At 41.8% G+C, this 17220-nt stretch overlaps 1 pseudogene; it reads left to right on the top strand.

Moving 5' to 3' along the window:
• LOC121684893 overlaps positions 1-15222 on the top strand; it is a 36081-nt pseudogene extending 20859 nt beyond the window's left edge.
• The last annotated feature ends 1998 nt before the right edge of the window (positions 15223-17220 follow it).

Raw genomic sequence — 17220 nt, 5'->3', positions numbered from 1 at the left:
AAAAGCCATTAGATCCGCCTGTAGCGGACATACGGTATCTGACTGTGGGCCAGGTCTGCTCCTGATACAGGTTTCAGCTCTGCTAGCAATGCTGTTTTATCACCGGTTTACAGATTTGTCCCAGATCCAAGTTCCGCAACTCAACTGGAAGTCAGGAGATGCGTTTAAAATACAAAACACCGATTTGGCCCAAACCTGTGATACGGATATGAGCCGAAGGACCATTTTTTCACAGCAGACCCAGGTGGTAATGATATTAATTAAGGTGCTGATTCTGCTAAATTGACCTTTCCCTACTTCATTATCAACTGGCTGCTAAAGAAAAAAAAAGGTATTTTGGAATGGCACAAATTTAGAAACCATGGGGGTGCACTATGTTCCCATGGCCACTTCATTTCTACAGTAAGGCTGGAAAAGAAGATATAGTTGGCTCAATATTGATCATATGCTCGTTTCATTATTTTTATTATTACCTAGCAGTGGTAAAAATAGTCAATTGTTGTTTGTGTCAGATCAAACAGTGCTATGAGACAACCCCATATTCTTGCCACGCATGCAGAAGTCCAAGCAGTAACGTTAATCAAGGATCTTTGGTTTGCTCACTATCAATCTTTTGACATGATTTGCCAGCCTGGTCTAGGACAGCCCAACTTTTCAAGGTAGGCTCTGCTTTTCTGCTTTTTATCTCTGTTGGTTTATTCAGAGACAACAATAAGCAAACGAGCGATTGATAACTTTACTGTAAGGTTATACTATTATTTTCCAGCAATATAGGCTAGGCTACTAGCTTAGCTTGAGCAAAACAGCCATCATAATAACTAGCCTATTTTGGTAACAGCTAACGCCAACAGGATCACTGATGATAAAAAAACGAGTGTAATTGTGACTTAACCTATTTTCAAAAAGGAATAAATGGCTCATGTTTATTTTTTTTGTTTCAGATTGACCATGGAGATGACTGAGGAAGACAGCCTGAATATCGATGGGAACAGTGGAATTAACACGACTTAAACTTTGTCTGGGATTGCACTTCTACAGCCAGGTTGTTGAATAAAAAAAATAATAAGACACTTATGTGTAAAGTTTTTTTTACCCCCCTTGTGTTTGTAGCCTAGCTTATGTTTATCAGTTGAGCTGTTGGGAAAACGTTACGAACTTTAGCCTGGGTGAACCTATAACGAACCTGTTAGCAAATGTGTAGCAAACAGATTTTTCAGGATAATTAGCCCATATTACCAATCACATTTCACATGTCAAATAAAGCCGGCTGATGTCTGATAAACGGGTCCGTACCACACACAATAAGCGGACCCGTATTGCATATGATAAACAGATCTGGAACACGTCAGTAACACAGACTACCATACGGAACTGGGCCAGTCTTAGCCCTTATTGGTACCAGATCCGTCAAACGGATCCAGACCAATTTTGGACCGATGTGCGTTTGGACGCCGGATCAGGTCCATTATGCAGATCCGTGCCGGACGTTGTGGTAGGTGTGGCCCAGTTCCGTCCCAGTGTATGTTTGCTATCTGGGATGTTATCAGACAGTGGCATTACAGACTTTCTCCGGAATTGTATGAACGGGTCCAAAACGGACCCGGGCCGGATATGCCACTCATATGAACGGGTCCAAAACGGACCCGGGTCGGATACGCTGCTCACATGAACAGATCCAAAACGGACCCGGGTCGGATACGCTGCTCATATAACCGGGTCCGTTTTGGGAGCGGATCTGTGGATCATTTGCGGATCCAAAGCGAAACCGGGGCGGATGTATCCATTTATGTACGGATGCGCAAAGGAACCGCCGCGGTGTCTGATCGGATCCGCGAGCCGCCACCGCAACGGATACGCCGCGGTGTGCAAGTGGACACAGTTTCAGATCCGATTTCGGGATCCGTTCCGGAGTTCACCATACCTCCGCGGCGGATGCGTTTTGTAGTCAGTTTGCTGTCTGGGAAGGATCTGTGTTAGGTCCTTATTTTAGTCTCTATATTAATGATCTCTCACAACACTGTCACAGAGTAGATATACAATTATATGCCGATGACACTGTTTTATACACACATGCAAAAAATGCTCAGCTAGCAGCTGAGAAATTAACTCATGCCATGCAAGGTGTGGTTGAGTGGCTTGAACAATCTTGTCTAGATTTATTAAAATTAGCAAGACGAAAGGTATGTTCTTTTGTAAATCTAGGGGGCAGATTCCAACTGCAGACATCTCTATTAACAATGACCCAATTGATATACCGGTAGTTAGTGAATATAAATAGGGTAAGGCTATTTGCACCCCTGGTACAATTAGCAGTGTATGCTATTCGTACACTGGTGCAATAAGAAGTGAATTCTTTTCGTACCCCGGTGCACACAGCAATGTGTCCTATTAGTACCCCGTCTAGTACAAATATCAATGTATGCTATTCGTACCCCAGTGCACACAGCAATGTGTTCTATTAGTACCCCGTCTGGTACAAACATCAATGTATGCTATTCGTACCCTGGTGCACACAGCAATGTGTTCTATTAATACCCCGTCTGGTACAAATATCAGTGTATGCTATTTGCACCCCTGTGCATTTATTCTGGCATATTGATCGCACAATGTAATAATAATTGTAAAAAAAAAACAAGCAACATGTTTTTTTGTTGTTATGTAACAGGGTGTGAATAGCTCAGCTGTGCAATAGACACTCTGAATAAGGTATGCTGTTTGCATCAATGTACAGTTAGAAGTGGATGCTATTCGTACCCTGGTGTTTATAGTACTGTATGCTATTTACACCCTGGTGCATGAACTAGGTAATTGTTGCAATCAAAACTCAATCTGCCACAATAAAGCTGACTTTGACTTTGACTTTGAAAATGCATCACACAGGAATCAAACCCCGGTCTCCCACATACAGTACTAACCTGGGTCTGTTACCACTGCACTATCTTATTCCACTTTAAACTCAAACCTTAAAGGAGAATTCCGGTGTGATATTGACCTAAAGTGTATCGAAACATGATACCGAGTGTGAACGTATGTCTCATAGCCCATCTCGGCTTGTCCCCTGCACTCCAAAATCTGGCGCTAGTTAGCCGATGCTACCAACATCTTTTTCAATAGTGGTGCTTCGGCATCGGGCTAGCCATGCAAATAAATCACTGTTTTACACCCATTTACGAGGCTCAATGTATCTCCACACTTCATTGGTAGACTTCCGAGGGCCCTGACATTTAAAACGAGACATTGAGAACTTTGAAAAAGCACTGGTAGTTTACTTACAAGACGATTTATACAGACAGTATCTTCACGAAGTTTAGCGTTTGCAGCCATCTTGAATTTAGTCACGATAAGTCGAGCAACGAGTAAGAATGAACAGCTATGATAAGGGATCAGATTCCAAAAATAATTCAGTGGAAATGCATGGATTCCAGTTGCTGCTACTGGAAGAAACTGGAATCCATGCATTTCCACTGAATTATTTTTGGAATCTGATCCCTTATCATACCTGTTCATTCTTACTCGTTGCTCGACTTATCGTGACTAAATTCAAGATGGCTGCAAACGTTAAACTTCGTGAAGATACTGTCTGTATAAATCGTCTTGTAAGTAAACTACCAGTGCTTTTTCAAAGTTCTCAATGTCTCGTTTTAAATGTCAGGGCTCTAGGAAGTCTACCAATGAAGTGTGGAGATACATTGAGCCTCGTAAATGGGTGTAAAACAGTGATTTATTTGCATGGCTAGCCCGATGCCGAAGCACCACTACTGAAAAAGTTGTTGGTAGCATCGGCTAACTAGCGCCAGATTTTGGAGTGCAGGGGACAAGTCGAGATGGGCTATGAGACATACGTTCACACTCGGTATCATGTTTCAATACACTTTAGGTCAATATCACACCGGAATTCTCCTTTAACTTCAAGAAACACATCAAGAAAATGGAAAAAACTATAAAATATAACTTGGCAAACTTTAGACAGATACAAGTATAAGTACTCTTTTGATCCCGTGAGGGAAATTTGGTCTCTGCATTTATCCCAATCTGTGAATTAGTGAAACACACTCAGAACACAGTGAACACACAGTGAGGTGAAGCACACACTTATCCCGGCGCAGTGAGCTGCCTGCAACAACAGCGGTGCTCGGGGAGCAGTGAGGGGTTAGGTGCCTTGCTCAAGGACACTTCAGCCGTGCCTACTGGTCGTTTTTACAAGTCCGAAGCGCTAACCAGTAGGCCACGGCTGCCCTATGATTAGGTTATCCCTCCCTATGGATGTAGCAAAAATATTTATGCTTTAATTTTTTCACACTTATCATACTGTATCACCTGTTGGGGACAGGCCAGTGAATCTGCCATTAGACCTCTAGAATCATTATATAAGCAAGCTATAAAGATTCTTGATAAAAAGCCATTTCAGTACCACCATTGCAAGATCCTAGAGAAACATAATTTATTGAGTTTTGAAAATTTTAAAAGAAAGACAATAAGCAAACTTTTCAAACTTGACTCTAGTGCACAAGATCTTACACGGCCTGACCCCCGTATGCTTACTGGCTTTTGCTTACTATCGCCCTGCTATTTCTGTAAGATCTACTAGAATAGCCTCTATCTATCCTCCTTTTCCTTTAAAGCCACTACACATCACATCAGTCCTCCAAGTCCCCTGTCACTTGTGGTGTCCCCCAGGGTTCTGTTCTTGGGCCCCTCCTCTTTCTCATATACATCCTCCCTCTTGGCCAGATTATTCACAACCACGGTCTCAACTTCCAATGCTATGCAGATGACATCCAACTTTATCTTACCACTCCCTCTCCCACTGACCCCCACCACGCTCCCTCACTGACTGCCTCTCTGACTTAAAATTATGGATGCAAAACAATTTTCTCAAGCTCAACACAGACAAAACCGAAATTCTGCTGATTGGCCCTAAAAACATCCTCACCAAATCTCCCCGTCTTTCTCTCAACATTGATGGCTCACCTGTCCACTCTACCCCTGTTGTTAAAAAACATGGCATTCAGCTTGACTTCACCCTTAGCTTTGATCCTCATATCAAATCACTCACTAAGACTGCTTTTTTTTACCTCCGTAACATTGCCCGCCTCCGACCCTTCCACTCTGCTAGTGATGCACAGACTTTGGTTCACTCTTTCATTATGTCCCGTCTAGATTACGGCAACTCACTTTTCCTTGCTATCCCCACTAAAACCCTTCAAAGACTACAATATATTCAAAACTCTGCAGGCAGGCTCCTCACCCATACCAGACGATCAGCACACATCACCCCCATTCTCCATCAACTCCATTGGCTACCAGTTCCGTCCCGGATCAAATACAAAGTACTACTACTCACCTTCAAAGCCCTCCACAACCTTGCTCCCCCCTACATCTGCGACCTCCTGACCCCTTACACTCCTTCCCGCTCACTCAGATCCTCTGACCAAAACCTCCTGGCTATCCCCCGCTCCAGACTCTCCACCCTGGGTGGCAGGTCCTTCAGTGCCTTGGCCTGAAGTCCTTGTAACTCTAGAACTCCCTCCCCCAACCTCTTTGTGCCTGTCCTTCTCTTCCTTTCTTCAAAGCACATCTCAAGACCTTTCTGTTTAATGATCACTCCTCCACACCCAACACATAGCTCCATACAGATAACTTGTATTTGTTGTATTGTTTTGTTTGTTTGTTATTGTGTTTCCTTGCCTTCCTGCTATGTAAAGCGACCTTGGGTTTGAGAAAGGTGCTATATAAAATAAACATATTATTATTATTATTACACAGTGGAATGCTGTCACAGCTAACCACACAGCTCTTGTTCACAGATTGGCATTGTCGGCCGCACCGGGGCAGGAAAGTCCAGTCTCACAAACTTCCTGTTCCGTATCATCGAAGCTGCTGGGGGGAGAATCCTCATAGACGGAGTGGACATCACCACTATTGGCCTGCTGATCTTAGAAGTAAACTGACCATCATACCACAGGTGGCTAACGCAACATTGTATTCATGAGACACATTCATTTTGGAACTGAAGTGCAACGTGTGGTTCAGTTAACTGTCGTTTTTATTAGCCTACCAGTTGGTCTTGGGCATGTGAAAACTACTTGAAAGCAAATGTAACAAAAATGTATCACTTGTGTTTTTCTTTTCATGTCTACGCCACCTTAAATGAAATATGGATATCAACTCCAGAAATGTAAATATGGGTTCAGCATATAAAATCAAAATTAGAATATGGTCAGCTTTGCAAGATCATATTTGTGAGATGTGATCTGAGATCTTCATGGTTTTCTCACGCCCATCTCGGCAGGATCCCGTGCTGTTCTCTGGAAGTCTCTGCATGAATCTGGACCCGTTTGAGAAGTTTAGCAATGAGGAGCTGTGGAGAGCATTGGAGCTCTCCCACTTGAAGGAGTTTGCACAGGGTCTGCCAGAACAGCTGCTCTATGAAGTCTCGGAAGGAGGCCAGAACCTCAGGTGGCCAACGGCAAGGACAACGCCTTGTGTTGCCAAGCATTTCTTTTTCGAATCGTGTAGGGCCACCTAACAGCTGTCACATAAGCCAGTGCTGGCCGCTTTGCATCCTCCAGTTGCCGTGGACTACTTAATTAATGCATTCTTTTTGGATTTCATTCAAGAAAACTATTCAGAGATTGTCTCTTCTCTCTGACATAATTATTCCTCACAGCTGAGGGACAGACATCAGCTCTCTTTAACATGCTCGTGGCATCATTCTTGCCATTGCAGTTTCACTCTAACTCTTAATTAGATGATTAGATGAACATAGCTCTTTGCAGGTGATATTTTTTTATGTCACTGGAAATGGAGAATACCAGTATTAAATTAATTGAATACGACAGATCTACAAAGAATGGCACAGTAACTATTCTTGCTATTCTATCACATTTCTTGAAAGTCCTTTAAAATTGATAGAACTCACAACTCTCATCTAACCTATTCTGTGACATAATTAGGCTTTTTTTTATTATATTTCAGTTCACTTTTTTAAATTCACTTTCAATGAGATGTTTGTATGGTACTTTATAACTGCAGATCCCAAATATATACAGCTGATATATTTTTGCTATTTTTTGTTTGTTTGCAGGGCTGGCCAGGGCTCTGCTTAGGAAGTCCTGCATCCTGATCTTGGATGAGGCCACAGCTGCCGTGGACCTGGAGACAGATGACCTGATTCAGGACTTACTATTGCAAGCAGAGTACTGTATGTATGATGTATGTGAGTGATGACAGTGAAGATGTGTGTGTGGGCGGGAGGGGAGTGGAGCAGTGACTGTGTGTGTGTGTGTGTAGGTGGGGGCAGTGTGCTGTAAGTATGTAGAGGATGTGTGTTGGAGAAGATCCTGAAGACAATGTGCTGTGTATGTAGGGGGGGGGGGGGGGAGGGGGGGGTATGTGAAGTGATGACAGTGATGATGTAAGTGTGTGTGTTGGGGATGGGGGTGGGGTGGGGTGGGGGGGGCAGAAAGGCTAGGCAATCAAGGACATGGGTAGATGGAGGAGAAATCAAAAATAATAAATAAATTCAATCAGGTAGTCTTAAAAAGAAAGCTTTCAAAGCTGCCGCATTAATAGCCAGTACAATGGAAATAAATATAGATGAAAGTCAAGTAGCCACAGGTGTGCGAGATCTGAGTGTGCTCCCACTTTGTGAACTCCCATGCCCTGTCTTTTTCACTAAAAAGGTAAGGGGAGGTGACTGTGCACAAGGAACGTTGTAGTGTATCACATAGGGCAGTGTTTCTCAAAGTGTGGTCCGGGGACCACTGGTGGTCCGCAAGCTATCCCAAGTGGTCCGCGAGCAGACGTGGTAAAATATAATATAGATGAGTTGTATGTAAATCCAAACAGTTCTGTCACACTGTCTAGGTAGGATATGCCAGTTTAAATTATATGAATCCTCTGACACAATAAGCAAAGTGGAAAGACAATAAGCAAGGTGGTTCAGTGAGTAGGCCTATTGTGTAGGCTAATATACTGTTGAAGTAGGTCTAATCTTTTTTAGCTAGGTGGTCCGTGCGTTTCTTTTTTATTGGTTAAGTGGTCCTTCGTCTGAAAAAGTTTGAGAAACACTGACATAGGGCATCATAACCATGTGAATGCATACAAATGTGTCCACAGACATGGCTACCACAGTATGATAATGATACTTTATTGCCCCTTAAGAACACTGACAGGGCTCTATCTTCCACTCCAGCGCAATTGACTTTTCGCAAATCACTTTGTGGGCAGATCTTGGGCGCTGTTGCTATTTTACCGGCGGGATATTGACTGTTGCGCCCGACGCAAATCTAAAATGGGGTGGTCTGTAGTAGCTACATTACTCATGGGTGTGGTTTGGGCGTAACGTGCAATAAACCAATCAGAGCGTCATCTCACATTCCCTTTAACAACAGGCACGCTTGTTCCATAGCGGATTGCTATTATGATGGCGGATTTGCCAGGCGCAGCCAGGAACGGTTCACAGCGCTATAGTCAGTTGGGAACAGTTTGCTATTGATTTTTCCTCTTGACAAAATGTAATACAGAAATGTCACTTTCCGATGTTCCGGGATGTTCCGGGATCACTCTCACTAAATCACAAGGTTATGAATGCATGGTGATATTTTTGCAATGTAATCTAACATTACCTCACTATAGACAATGCAGATCTTCTGTCAGATAAGCTCTCCTCTCCCATGCTGCTGCTGGGGCATTTGGGTTAAATGGCATCGGCATGCAGTTCAACATCACGTCTCATTAAGTCCTCTAATATTTCCTAATTTATGTCATCAACACATCCGTGATTCGTAGAAATGTGTACGCTAGATTTATACCTACCGTATTTTCCGGACTATAAGTCACACTTTTTTCATAGTTTGGCTGGTCCTGCGACTTATAGTCAGGTTCAACTTATATATGAAAAAAATATATAATTGAACATGTTTTTAAATGTTAATTTATATTAACTGACATGAACCCTACGGTAAACATTACGTCTACAGCCGCGAGAGAGTGCTCTCAAATGCACAAGTCCTGTGCACTTTCAGTCAGAGATTAGTGCTTGGCTATGCCTGAAACACATGTGCATACCTAAATCGTCAAATTATGGCCGGGATTCTATTCATAGCCGGGCCTCAGATTTGGACAAATAAAAGCCAGTATAATTGTGTTTCAATTTAACTCATAAAAGAGCTCTTCTTAATATTTTATATTGTTGGTTGGTATTGTTGCCAATGAAAAGTCATTGTCCTACACCATGAGTCTCCAACACATTGCTCTCATTGCTCTCAAGCTGCATGCCGCTCCCTTGTGAGCTAGAGACTGAAGCAGTAACCTACATTTAAACACAATTGTTGCTGCCAGGCATCAGCCTATGAATTTTATAAAAAAGTAAATCATGCATAATTTAAAAAATAACTACATTTAGGCTATCTTAGACCTCTTTGGCTATACGGAATAAGGTTTCCCTTGCAGCACATGCAGCAGACGTTCTATGAATGAATGAAAGCACGGATACTTTATCTCGCAATAAGTGGATGGCAATCGAAATCCCGACACTATATGAAACTTAATAGTGAGCCATTAAATACCCCACAGATTTCAGTGGTCATCAGTCCCGATATTTAGCAATATAATCAAACAGTCCAAACGTAAATTAAATCTCAAATTGAACATCTGCTTTGATAGCCTACCCATGCCGCTCCAAACGAAAAGTAGGCCTATGTCTCACAATAAAACGCAAGAAATAAAGGACTATATAGCTGACTCGAATACAAGCCATGGCCAAATAAAGGTGCTGTGCTTTGCGCAGCCTAAATTTGAGGATTTATGAGTCTCCTAAACATTCCTCACCCGTTATCTAGACATGCATGAAAACATTTGAAAACAAAACTCACTGCCATGTAGCCTAATATTTGATCGCTGTTTTGCTACTAATTATCTTTCACGTAATCTTTCCTGTCGATAGCGGTTGAAGTTGAAGCACCTAGGCTATAATTGACCTTTCGCAAGTGTTCTAAGACCTTAGATACTGTTGCTACGTCTGTCAAACATTGCGGAATTAACCAGGAAGTAGCCGTAAACAACCATTGACAACAAGGGGGGAGACCGAGTATGGAGGATTTTAATGAAGAATTAAGCGAAATATTTTGGAGAAATACATCTTTGATATCATCGAGAGCAAGGCAAAAGGGTTTGCAGTTCGCTGTGGAGGGCTATATTCACAATTTAGAGTTTACAAACGAGGGGGGTAGTAATACAATTTGAGCTAAAGCCTATCGGTCCCAATGTAAAAACGAGAAGCCTCACCAACTTTTTTTACAATATACTAGTAATACTATTGTGGACCAGTCATGTTCGTGTACTGTAGGGTAAGTTAAAAAAAATACAGCTGGTCGCTTTCACTTAAAGCATCAGCTAAATGAATAGCTATCTTTGATATCTGTTACACATAGTGACTAAAGCCTATGGTACGGTCCCGCGTCTGCGGCACTGGTGAGCGCATGACGAGAATTGCGTCATTTTTACAGCATGCGTCGATTCTTTGAGTCGACCGAAATTTAAGACTGTGCGTCAAAGTGACGCGTAGACTGCGCATGTGTGAAACGGAACTGCTGTAAACACTTCCCTCCAGTAGGTGGACCACATAGAAGAACAACACTTAAACCTAAAAACAAACCTAGACAGAAGAAGACTTGTTTGGTTACCATAACGACGATGGAACAGAGCGCCTGTCCTCAGCTTGCCTGGCTTTGAGTTACGTGAGACACCACGACATGGAGTCAACTTCGACCGATGTAAAGCCACAATCCACAGATACATTCTTTAACATTATATTTAACGGTCACTTTACCATCTATGGTGTAGAACCCAAAGTATTTCAAGACACCACATTTTAGATGAGTTGGGGACGTAATTATCTGTCTGCTGGCCGTTCTGTGCGTTACCTTTGATTGTCGAAACAGGGTGGCTGCATGGGCTCATTGTGACTACTGGCTATTATATTGGCTTGATTTGGTCATGAGCCCTGGATCATATAGCACTGAATGAGCAATAAAATAAAACTAATCATAGACTGTAGAAATGCGCTACACAGCACTAAAAACCGAATAGTTTATTTATAGTTTGACTACAGATATTTCACGTCATGTTCAAATAAAAAGTGACAGCCCTACTCCTTGCATAGAGAGCTGACATGACTTCGGATTAAATGCATCTTTTAAAAATGAGCGTATGCTGAAATCAAATCGCGAAACCCAGAGCCATATAAAGGTATCTATCAAAGATTCTAGAACAAAGCTTTAGAATCTTTGGTATCTATCTACAACGCTCAGGCGAAACCCAGTAACACTTGCTGATCGAGATGCATTCTCGCCTGTTCCGTATATAATGCGTTATCAATAGTGATTATAATAATAAAGGGAATGTAGCCTACCTCTCCCAGGTGCAATCATTATCACCTAGCCTACTCCTGAACAATGCTGAACTCAAATCTCGAAACTCGCCTGTCAACACCAGATAATGCGTTATCATAATAATAATTGAAGAGGCTACCTCTCGCTCTAAATACACCCATTATCACAGTGAGACATTATACATTATGAACACAAATAGTTACTTCAAAACTTTTATTGACACGTCATATTTACAGGTTTTTGGTTCATACTTTTTGGTATGAGGCAGGTGTGAAGACTCAATACAAATTTAATTGAGGACATCTGTACGCACAACTCTTTCTTACCATGACACTGCTGTGTTTAGAAAAATGTCTTTACTTTGTATCACACCAATATTGCTGCCCTCGCAGCACCGACTCACTTAGCTATAGGCTAAGCTATAGCTATAGGCTAAGTAGCCTAATAAGCAAGTAGGCTAAGCTAGTCTCTCAGCTATACCAACAGGTGTGTTCTGGTGGATGATAAATGGAGCGATGCGATGGGCCAGCTTATCAAACTTCCCAGCAGACAGGCGAACGTACTCATGGTGCTTTTTCCTTCATCAGCTCTTCCTTCGTTCAGTGCTCGCACATCCCAAGTTCTTCTTTTCTTCAGGCGTTTCAGGCTTCTTTGGTGGTTGTGTCCTACTTTCAGGCTCGACGTACCGCCCCCAGTTGGTGGGGCAGAGTATCACAGTTAATCCGTAGTGCGCAGGCGCTAACCTTAACAATTTAACGCGCATTCAGGACAGCAGAAATTGGAGTATGCTTCACGTCCACGGCAAAAATGACGCACGTCTTGGACACGCGCAAATGTGACGCAGGACCATGCCAGAGCCTTTAGGCCTGTGCTTGTACTTACGTTAATGATACCGTTAGGCTACAAGTTAGACTAACAGCTACTGTTCTAACAATGTACTGTCACATACGAGCGAATGAATAAATAAAAAGTACACTACAGTGTGTGTGTGTGGCCAACACGTAGCTAACTGAAACTAAGGATTTCTATATTAGCTTGCCAGGTTACTGTGCCCATGTTGTGGGTCTGGTATACACGCTGGACCTCTGGCGTGCGAAACAAGAAGAGGTAGCTTCAACAAGTGTTCCACAAACATGGCATCAACCAAGAGGGACCAAAATAGCAGCCACACCTGTAGTAAATTTAGTGGTTGCCAAGGCCAAAATTCAAAGAAAAAGGAAACCAATTGTCAATACCTACACACACAAGAAGTAAGATGTTTCTCTCTTCAGCACATTGTCAAAAACTTGTATTTACAAACAAACAATGTATTAATGTACATGTGAACTAGGGCAAGAAATATTCGATCTGCTGAGGGAAATTACAGATGCACCTATCAGCTACCTTGTAGATAAAGATCCACCTCAGCTAGAAGTGAAAGGCCAGAAATATGCCTTGGGATGTGGTCTAAGCCACCAGGTGAGAGAAATAACAAAAAAAGATGCAGTATCCAGGTTTATAATTTTTGTTTTATTATGTGTTCTTATATTGAGAATATATACATATATACATACTATAAGCATAGTCTTATCACATTGCCAACCAACACATCACACTCACAGTTGTTACTTTCTCAAAATATGAGGCTGGAAATTGGACAGTACACTCACCACATACCAAATCTGATTAATATTTCCCAGTCTTGTGTTTGGAATTTTGTGTGACACTATTTTAAACTTTTTTATTTTGGCAATAGCCCTCTCTACATGCACCCTATGCTTTGCTATACGCTTTGTTTCAACAACATCACCAACTGGCATCTGCATTTTGGACTTTGCAAAGGGTGGCATGTTTAACTGAATGCCTATTGAATTGAGTTCATCCTCTATAAGAAATCCTTTGTCTGCCATTACACCATCACCCTTATGCAAGTACCCTTTCTCAATGAATCTTTCCAGCTGTGGAATGATTCCACACTGTTTAACTATTTCCTTGTCCGACACGGAGCCTGTGTAAAGTGTTGATGTAAACATCACAGCGCCACGGGGGTCACACGCTATAAGTGATTTTAAAGTGTTTGTGCTTTTGTAATTTGAATAACTTTGGCTTTGTAAAACAAGAGAAGTCGGGCGTTCAATTTTTAATTCAGTGCAGTCTAATAGAGCAAATGTTGTTGGATAGTCTTCCTTATAATTAGTGGGCATGTTCTGTGCAATAATGTTTCTATGGGGCCAAATGGGCAATTCACCTAGTATGTTGTACATGTAATGGATCCACGAATTGAAAATATTGCTAGCACTTTGTACACTAAGGTTGAAGGACAAGGAAAGGTTTTGCAGATCTGCATTATTGCGTAGTTTCATTAAAACAAAAAGCAGCTGGCTGCGTATGGGCATCTCATCAGTGCTTCTGTCTTTTCTGATGTATGCTATGGGACTTTTTGGTAGACTGCACAGAGGATCTTTTGGAATGCCAAATAGGGCGCACAACTGATTAAAGCGGTCATATGTAAAACCAGTGCTGTATTGGAACATTTTAGGGCTATGATTGTCTTGTAGCAGTTCAGGTGTTACCATCTTGTTTCGGAGTGTGTGTACGTGTACTGTCAAGCTTACAATCTCTTTTTCTTTTAAATCCAATTTCTCCCTTAACTTTTCATTCTCTTCCTCTAACTTCTTCACTCTCTCCAGTTGTGCTTGTTGTTCCAGGGTATCCTGGTGTTCAGACTCTGGACTCTGAAGATTCTCTGGAAAGACAAATAGTTATACATCAACTCCTTCCATTTCATTATATTTACCACTTCTCTTTTCTTTTTCACAGCTTCCCCTTGTTACTAACACAGAAATACCTACTGATGGAGAATCTTCGGCCCAACAACCTGAATTTCCTGATTTCCCTTTACCACCCCAACCCTCTCATTTCACCACAGTAATGAGTCAAATTGCCATGCAACGCTACAACAAATTAACAATGCCATTATCAGCTTGTAAATTATTAGAATACAACACCAAACCTCAAAGTAGATCAACTCTGTGGTTTGATGCTAGATCACAGCGTCTTACAGCAAGTGATTTTAAAAGAATCTGCTCTAGGAGAGCAGATTATGAAAAACTTGCAACAAGCCTTAAGCACAAATCAGCAGTGCAGACCAAGGCTATGAGAAGGGGCTTGGCATTAGAGAGTGTAGCAGCAACAGAATACACAAAACTAAGTAACAATATTGTGTTACCCTGTGGGTTTGTTGTAAATCCCCATGCCCCACACCTTGGTGCTTCACCAGACTATAAAGTAATAGAGGGAGGACAGAGCAACAACCCAGAATATGGACTTCTTGAGATAAAATGCCCTACTAAGGACAGCTTTGAAACCTTAACTTATCTTGCGAAGCTGGAAGATGGAAGGTACAAACTAAAAGAGTCCCACTGCTACTATTACCAGGTGATGGGCCAGCTTGGCATTAGTGGTTTGAAGTGGTGTGACTTCTTTGTACTGTGTGTACAAAACTACCAGCTGGAGCGGATATGCTTTGATGAGGCCAAATGGGAGCAAATGAAGAACAAGCTTGACTCTTTCTTTTTCAATTACTACTTGAGGGCAATAAATATCACAAACAATAAATATCACTTACCTTTGTCACTAGCATTATTCTCTTCTTCTTCATCAGTAGTGAGGGAGATGGAGGACTGACCATCACTTTTCCATCTGTGCAAAAATAACAACATAATAACATGTTCTTAATGCCATATTTCTATGTATTTTTTAACATACTTACCGTTTAGCTGGGGGCTTTCTGCAGCCTCCAAGGTCTCTGGTTTGGCCTGGTGTTGCTATGCCGACGGGATTTGGATAATCCCATTTACGAAATGCTGCAATGATAACACAACACGTTGGTCCTTGTTTCTAAGAGTTACAGAGATGTCCGCTCTTTAAAAACAAGAAATATATTGTTTCGCCATATTTAGAATGATACATCCTAGGCTGTCTTTGCAAAAGTTAAATGGTGCAATCAATTAATTGTTTTGACAAGACCAGAATAGATAGAAGCTAGATAGCTAACTGTTGGTCTGCTGCAGTTAGCTACAGTTACAGCTGCTACGTTAGTTCATTGGGCACACACTAGCATAACACTGGTTTCATACGCTAGCCTATAATGTTATTACATACTAACTACATTACCTTTTTAACGATGTATAATAAAATCTAGTCGAACTATATGAACTAAACAGTGAGATGACAAGTTAGTTCGTACTATCAACAACTTACCTTGGAGCAGACGTAGGTATTTTTATTTATTTTCGTTGGGTTGAGCTGACTATGCAGTCTCCCACATAGTTTAATCCACTGAAGGCATCTCTCATGTTGGGTTTTGGGGAAGGGGAAGGGGAAAAAACAGACACCACCCTCCAATCTTTCTGGATATCTCGTATCCGAGTGGCAGGTACCGTATGCGCAGCGTTTAGGCATGACCGAAAAAAGCCCAATGTTTGACAGACCTTCCTTGGATGGCGACCGTTGCTAACGTAGGATTGGACAGTACACGTTCTGAGGCGAAAGGTCAATTTGACTTCAGCGGTGACAAATCCTGCTGAGAGAGAGAGAGAGCAACGAGAGAGAGGCACCCCCAAAGTGGTCCTGCGCGCGCATGTGCGTGTCTCTGCATGGGGTTCAATTGAAGTCAGAGTTGGTCCGTCAATAGTCCCGCATTCAGGCCGCTCTATTATTATATTAACGTCAGACAGCGCTGTAAAATGTGTGGGAATTTCTCGCATTATGATGGCTAGATTTGCGGGACTTTTATTATTATGCTCAATACTAAGTAATAATTTATTCGCAATACCCGCAATGCTGAAATTTAGACACTGGTTTTAAATGCGCATCTTTTTTTCTCTCGCTCTCTCGGAGGTGGCCAGCCAAGCAATTGTTCTGCTGCCAGCCTGTGCCAATATATCGTCCAAAATGCTTGATTGCATTGCATTCTCCACATTTTTAGCTAAATTTTCATGTACCACATCACATCACTTTATAATTAGCGTCAGGGCCCTTGTCAGCAGCCTTCTGCTTGCCTCTTGCCATAATCACTCATTCGTCTTCAGTAACATTCCCTGTAGAATTCTCAATATTTTTGGCCTCAATGTGTCCAGTTACATAGCCTGTCTGTTCTTGGTCTTGGATTTTCTGAAATATTTGTAAATATCACCTGCTTGCAGCAGCTTCGGTCTGCACTTCCTTTTAAAACCGCATCTTTTTCTCTCTCCAGCATTTAATCTGCTGCCGGCTTGTGTCTCCACATCGTCCAAAATGCTTGATTGCATTGCATTCTCCACATTTTTAGCTAAATTTTCATGTACCATATCAGCATTTTTGTTCAGTGAATCTTTTGTAAATTGCTTTACAATTACCGTCGGGCCTATAGGCCTATCGCCTGCTTGCTTCGGTCACGTCCTTTTAAAACTGCATCTTTTTCTCTCTTGTGAGCATTTAATCTGCTGCCAGCTTGTGACTCCACATCGCCGAAAAAATGCTTGATTGCATTGTATTCTCCACATTTTAGATACATTTTGGTCTACCACATGGCATTTTCTTTCAGTGGATCTTTTGCTTTGCAATTACCTTCCTGCCCTCCTTCTGGCTGCCTTCACTCCTTCATCTTCATTAACATGCATCTTTTAGGCCTCAATAATCCAGTCTCTGGATCCATAGTCTCTGTTTTTGGTTTTGGATTTTGTAAAATACATTTCTAAATAAATGCGACTTATAGTCCGGTGCGACTTATATATGTTTTTTTTTTCTGCTCATGAGGCATTTTTTGACTGATGCGACTTATATTCAGGAGCGACTTATAGTC

Source organism: Alosa sapidissima, chromosome 16 (genome assembly GCF_018492685.1).
Source record: "Alosa sapidissima isolate fAloSap1 chromosome 16, fAloSap1.pri, whole genome shotgun sequence".
Classification (NCBI taxonomy): Eukaryota; Metazoa; Chordata; class Actinopteri; order Clupeiformes; family Clupeidae; genus Alosa; species Alosa sapidissima.
The sequence above is the reverse complement of the archived record's forward strand: the minus strand, read 5'-3'. Positions and strand labels throughout refer to the sequence as shown.